This window comes from Mus pahari, chromosome 10 (assembly GCF_900095145.1).
Source record: "Mus pahari chromosome 10, PAHARI_EIJ_v1.1, whole genome shotgun sequence".
Lineage (NCBI taxonomy): Eukaryota > Metazoa > Chordata > Mammalia > Rodentia > Muridae > Mus > Mus pahari.
Window position 1 is genome coordinate 63,212,199 of NC_034599.1, and position 7,014 is coordinate 63,219,212.

The 7,014-nt window shown below is 40.7% G+C and overlaps 1 non-coding gene across 1 annotated transcript; it reads left to right on the plus strand.

Moving 5' to 3' along the window:
* Positions 1-5,743: 5,743 nt before the first annotated feature.
* On the plus strand, positions 5,744-5,871 carry LOC115064945. Its single transcript, XR_003844756.1, has one exon. It is a non-coding gene; the product is annotated as a small nucleolar RNA SNORA40 (small nucleolar RNA).
* The last annotated feature ends 1,143 nt before the right edge of the window (positions 5,872-7,014 follow it).

Genomic DNA, 7,014 nt, shown 5'->3' on the forward strand with positions numbered 1-7,014 from the left:
TTTATGCTCTCCTACCCTGACCCATTTTGAGTCATGGTTTTGCTATGTTGATCAGGCTGGATTTGAACTCATAACTCCTCCTGCATCATTTCTCCTCTGCCCACCAGTCCAGGGATTACAGACGTCACCAACCATGCCCAACTTACTGAGAATTTTAGTGTGATCTTATCTTGTTTTATGCCATAAGTATGTATGTATGCATTTCCATTTTTCACCCTGGACTATATAGACACTGAAGGCTATGGTATTAATTCCTTTTGGCTCTGCCCTGCCTCTCTGAACAGTGCTGGATATATAAGAAGCATTTGCCAGCTTAATTTGTTTAAAGTCATGTTCATGCACCGTGGAGGGTGTATTTAGAAATCTATTAAGTCAGAACAAAACAAAGCAGACAACAGAAATTCAAAAGTTAAATCTTGCAATCAAAATTGGATTAGTAAAGGCTGGGGGCACATCTTAGTTTTGAGTTGTTTGTTTTGTTTTTCCCCTTTCCTTTACCTAAAAACTTCCTTTCTCCTCCTTTGATAATGTTTAAAACTATCAGAAGCATAAACACTTGTTGATAACCTTTAAAGGGATCTTAATTTTATTTTAAATGGGTATGTTTTCTTATTTGTATATCCTTTTTAGCTGAGAGAGAGAGAGAGAGAGAGAGAGAGAGAGAGAGAGATTTGAATGAAGACTTCATATTGATCTTAATTACAGCCACAGGCTCCAGTTTCAAATTGGAGCTTGATCAATATGGATCAGAGGCAGTCTGGAACATTAAATAAGACCTTGTTAGGGTGATACTTTTTTCCTTTTGTTTGATTTAATTTGGAAGCACATGGAACTGGGAGGATGGGAGGGGAGATGGATACAGTGACCAGGCAGTGACTAATGCAGATGCTAGTACACATCCACATGTGTTCTCCCATGGCATCCTATGGGCAGTGGTCCTGGAGGAGTGGTAGTACTCTAGATGGCATCAGTCATGATTGTGTCATACATCCATAGGAACTTGACTTAAGTCTGTGCTGTATAGTTAAAACATTCTCTAGGGGCATGGTGAGATGGTGCAGTTGGCAAAGTATTAGCCTCACAAGTATAAGGACCTAAGTTCAGACCCCCAGAGCCTACATTAAAAAGCTGGTCAGAGTAGCACATGCTTGCAATCCCAGTGATGGGGAGATGGGTCGAGTGGACCCTTGGGTGTTCCACCATCAGCTAGCTAGACTTGCATGGTGGTTTCAGTCCAATGAGAGACCGAAAGTCAAACAAAAGGTGGAAGGTGCATGAGGACTGGCACTGAGGTTGTCCTGACTGCCGTGTGTATATGTATGGGGGCATGTGCGTGTACCACACACAGAGTATCCTTTTCAAACTCTGTGTGATGATTGATATTTCAAACTATGCATAGTGATTGATCTCTGTAACTTTAGCATTTGAGAGGTGGAGGAAGGAGGGTCTGAAGTTCAAGGCCAACTTCATTTCTATATCAAATTTGAGAATTTGAGACTATCTGGACTACTGAACCCTGTCTCAAAACAGTGGAAGAAAGAAAAAGAATAGAAATCATGCTTTCCAAATCACCACAGAATTTTGAAGAGTAAGAAGAGCATTTTAACAGTCCAGTCCTAGATTGCAGAAAGGGGGCTCTTTATTTAATCACTGTGGTCAGCACCACTTTGTTCCATTGGTGCTGCTGACCTCTGAGAACTTACAGCCCCATCCATCATTTCAAGAGAGTGCCCCTGTGCAAGAGAGGAGCCCGAACCGAGATGTCAGGAAGCAATCTCATCTGATGTAAATGTTCCTCCAGTGACATTAACTTATATTTTTTGCCAAATTTAGGTCTTATAGCATTTTGAATGAATAAGTAGTTTCTTGGTATAAAGTACTTCATGTGGGAAATCCCTCATGCCTGCATATCCCATAAGCCTAAGACTAATTCTGAAGCATGGTGTAGGTAACTTGCATTTTTAGAAAGATATATATATATATATATATATATATATATATATATATATATATATATATCACAGTATAGAAGTGAAAGAGGTTGTACATGAGAAAAGAGGGGCCATGGCAATGAATCATGTAACTTTATGAGGGTACCTGGATCTTGCCAACTTGTTCACTCAGCCAACATTTATTAATGGTGGTGAATTTTTTGGCAGAGTGACCCCACTGAATACACAATAAATAAAACATAGCTATTATCTTCAAAAGACTTAGAAATGGTAGAAACTATGCTGGAGAGCTGGCTCAACAGTTAAGGTCACTAGCTGTTCCTTCAGAGGATCTGCATTCTATTCCATATTAGATGGCTCACACTGATTTGTCATTTCAGCTCCAGAGGATCTGTTGCCCTCTTCTGGCCTCTGTGGGCATTACACTCATGAGCATATGCACACACACAGACATATACACATAATAGTAGCAGTTTTTAAAATTTACAATGAAAGGACGCTGGTAAATAAAGAAAAAATCAAAATGTCTAATTTTCTGCTGTTTTCTGAACTCAAGGCTATTTTTTAAAGATTTATTTATTTATTTATGAATATGAGTACACTGTAGCTGTCTTCAGACACACCAGAAGAGGGTATCAGGTCCCATTACAGATGGTTGTGAGCCACCATGTGGCTGCTGGAAATTGAACTCAGGGCCTCTGGAAGAACAACCACTGCTCTTAACCACTGAGCCATCTCTCCAGCCCCCTCTCAAGGCTATTTTAACATTATGAATTATAAAGTAAACATTTAGGTTCCATACCCATTTAGCTTTAACTTTATTTCATAACATGACTGGCCCATTTACTTATGGCTTTATTTTTGCTACACCCACGTGTTCTTTAACTTATAAGAAGTGGTGTCTTGATTCCCAAGTGCATTTAGTGCATCTCACCTGCAAAACATGAAAGCTCCACCTTGCCTACCTTAAACATGTTCAACAGCCATAGCTTCCAGAGGTCAAAAGCATCTAACTCAAGCCCATTTTTATGAAGAAAGTTTTGAATTTTAATGACCTATAGTCAAGCCTGGAGACCTGAGTTTGATCCCCAGGACCTACATGCTGGAATGAAAAAACTGACTCCCGCACATTACCCCTCCCCACCACACAAATATAACTTTTTTACAAATAAGAAAAAGCCCTAAGCCCCCAGTGAAATATCTGTGCTCTTATGTATTTGCTTTATGAGGCATCTTGGTTTGTTCTTTGTGTTTCTGTGAAACAAAAGCTACTCAGAGAGGCAAAGGTTTCTTACATCTTACAGATTAGAGTCCATTGTGAAAGAAAGTCATGTCAGGATCCTAGAGGCAGGAACTTCAGTGGAGGCCATGGAGGATGCTGCTTACTTGACCTGCTTGGGTGCTTTTCCTTAAAATCCGGAACCTCCCACAGTGGGCTAGACCCTCCTACATAAATTATGAGTCAAGATAATACCTTAGGAAGTTCTGTGAGCCACTTTCTTTGTTGATGTTACCTCTTCGCAGGTGATATGAATGTATGTCAAGTTGAAGAGCAAACAAACATTGTACTGGCTAGCTTTGTGTCAACTTGACATAGCTGGAGTTATCACAGAGAAATGAGCTTTAGTTGGAGAAATGCCCCCATGAGATCCAGCTGTGGGGCATTTCCTCAATTAGTGATCAAGGCAGAGAGGCCCCTTGTAGGTGGGACCATCTCTGGGCTGGTAGTCTTGGATTCTATAAGAAAGCAGGCTGAGCAAGCCAGGGGAAGCAAGTCAGTAAAGAACATCCCTCCATGGCCTCTGCATCAGCTCCTGCTTTCTGACCTGCTTGAGTTCCAGTCCTGACTTCTTTCAGTGATGAACAGCAATGTGGAAATGTAAGCTGAATAAACCCTTTCCTCCCCAACTTCTTCTTAGTCATGATGTTTGTGCAGGAATAGAAACCCTGACTAAAACAAACACACAAACAGAATCTCCACCTGGTGACATGAATGAGACATCAACTTCCATCACATATCTAGCTTATTACAAATGGACACACAATTGACCTCAGAAAGCTCTGTTCTCTAACTCAACTGGTCCCTGAACCTCACATATGGGAATCCTGCCACTGCATGGGCATCCTCATTCCTAGGATTGTTCTCTGGGGCTCTGAGAATCTCCCAGACAGAGCTGGATGGGATGCTCAATAACACACTAACTTAATTGTTTTTCATTTTGTGGAGATGTAAATACAATATGGAAGTTTAGAGCCAGATTGTTATTAAATTATTATTTTCATTTTCATCTTCTTTCAATAATTGTTATTAGTGATAATTATTTAATTAACTGTGCTTTAGTACAGCAATTCGCAACCATAGCTACACATTAGAATCACCTGGGGAACCACTTAAAAACACTTTTGGGGGATTCACTATAGGCCAATTAAATCAGTTCATCTGGGCATAGCAGTAGGACTATGGTGCTCTTCAAGGCTTCCCCTGAGTATCTCATATACAATCACACTTGGGAAGCTGCAGGTCTAATAGTTGGGTCCTTGACCAACAATGGCTTTGGGTTTTTTAAGCTTCTTCATTATATTTATACTTAAAATGTAACATAACGCACATAACACAAAAATATTTTTTGTTATTATTTATTAGTTATTTATTCCATTATTTAATAGTTATTTATTTCATTATTTATTAGTTATTATTTATCTTCAAATGTTCAGTTGGGTCAATTCCCTGCAATCACTACCATTGCACATCATCAGAAGTCTGTCTTGTAGAACTTAAGCCCTACATTCACTAAACACAAGCACCCACTGCCCTTTCTCTCAGTGATCTCTCCCTGATGGTGAATCCAGGCACCTCACAAAGTACACACATACAAGACATTGAATTCATTTTGCTTTCTTCATGTTGGGATGTTCCCCTGTTGTTCCTCCTGAGGTATGATCTCTGTCCTTGAAGTTCAGTGATTTATAGGGCTACTACTGAGTCTGGGTCTCTCCTAAGCTATTTTATCTAGCCATCAGTGAGCCACTTTAATATGGAGGCACAAGATTTTCTTTCCTTCAGGACAGTTATATACCAATGCTTACCTCTGTTCTTCATTTGCTCAGCCATGTTCTGGATTGTCTACCCCACATAGGGGGTAGGTGTCTCCAAACTTCTTTACAGGGTAGACTCAGTTGGGGTAGCTTTTAAACCAACAAATGCTGAGCCACACCCAGTCCAGCTGAATCATATATTCTTGAGGGTGAAGATGAGTGTCTGTCTCGGTGATTCCTCTCTGCAGGAAACATTGTGTGTCACAGGTATAGCAGCTTTCTGGGGTGTGTTTTTATGGCATCTTTTGTTGTTGAACATCTTCAGATATGATTCAAGGTTCAGGGGTATTAAAGATTCCTCTGTATATTTGCTCTCAGGAAGGCTAAGTGTATAACCATGCTCTTGTATTTTTTTTATTGAAACAGATTCTTCGGTAGACTAGACTAGCCTCAAACTTACTATGTGGCTAAGGATGGCCTTCTAATCCTGACCCTCCTGCCTCTACATCCAGAGTGCTCGGCAGAATGGCATTTCCCATCATGTCTAAATGTGATCAAGGGACTGCATACATGCTAAAAATGTATTCTACCGAGTGAGTTATGTCCCAGGCTGTGTTTGCATTCTTGGGAATCACACATGCCTCTCCTACCTTACTGCTTGGGTTTGCTTCTTATCCCCACTCATACTTGAACCAATTACATCCTTCTCCCAGAGACTCAGACTTTTTTCCTAGGGTAAAGAAGGCACAAAATAGAATTTTTGTATGCATGCTTACTGATCTAGTAGGGGGAAAATATAAAAGACAGGTTTCAAAAATGAATCCTCCTGCAACCCAGAACTCACTGTTCAGCATGAGTTTTGATACCCGTAAGAAGAAATATATATTCAAGAAAGCACAAAGTAGGCGCTGCCCTATTGGAACTGGAGTTCTGATCCCAGTGCCCATACCATGTGTCAACCCTTTCTGGCTTCTTTGGGTACCTGTGCACAAACGTGAATATGCACACACACAAATAAAATAAATTTTTAGGAAAGAAATAAACAGAGGAGGGATTTCTAAGATGATTAGTGCTATTGTTACCTGGATAGGTATGATGGAAGGCAGAGTATGTTCTACCTGATTTCCTTCCCTTCCACATGTGCAAGCTTGCCTGGCTGCCCCATTAGAGTGTATCTCTGAGGCCCTCTCTAGAAGCAAGCATTTGGATTTCCCAGCCTCCCGAACTGTGAGCAGGTTAAGCTTCCCTGTTTATAGTTTACCTCGTCTGTGAAATTCTCTATTAGTAGTAGAAAACAGAGACAACACCAAATATCAAATGCAATGTGGCCTCCAATAAACTTCGGAAACGGTCCTTACCCCAGCTCTACTTGCAAACGCCTTCAAGTGTCACAAATATGGAAAGAGATGGATCCCAGCGTTTCTTTGGCATAGAGCATCTCATGCCTTGGGCGCCGTTTGCAGTTGGCTACGGCACCCAAGCCTCTGCGCAAGCTTTCCATCCCTCTTTGTGACTCTGATTTCGTTTTAGGAACAGAACAACCTCTCAGGATAAACCAAAAAGTTTCTGAATTATTTTCCTTGCAGTAACGTTCACAAGGAGGTATTGGCTCTGATTTCTGTGTGCTTCCTCTTTTGGGAGCCATAGATATTCTGCCTGATTCTAGTACTTTCTTTCTCTTGATGTCCTTCCAAAAGGAGTTCTACACTTTCCTAACACTGGAAGTGCCACTGTATGCTATGCTTCAAAATTCCCAGGGAAAGTATAACTTCTCAAAATTCTCTTCAAAGTTAGTTTTTCATGGATTTCTGTTCTACTAGTGTGGACTTTAAGTAGTCTGTGAGCATAGGAAGGATGCCAAATGTTCAGATCTGTTGTGTTGCAAGGTTGTTGTGACTTTGGGTTGACTACTAATGGAAGGATAATTATGTATGGGAACTCCATTTTCCCTCTAGTGCGGTGCATTGTATCCAGAAGCAGATCAAGGGTCCTGCTACTGAAATCTGCTTTCACTGGGAGAGACACT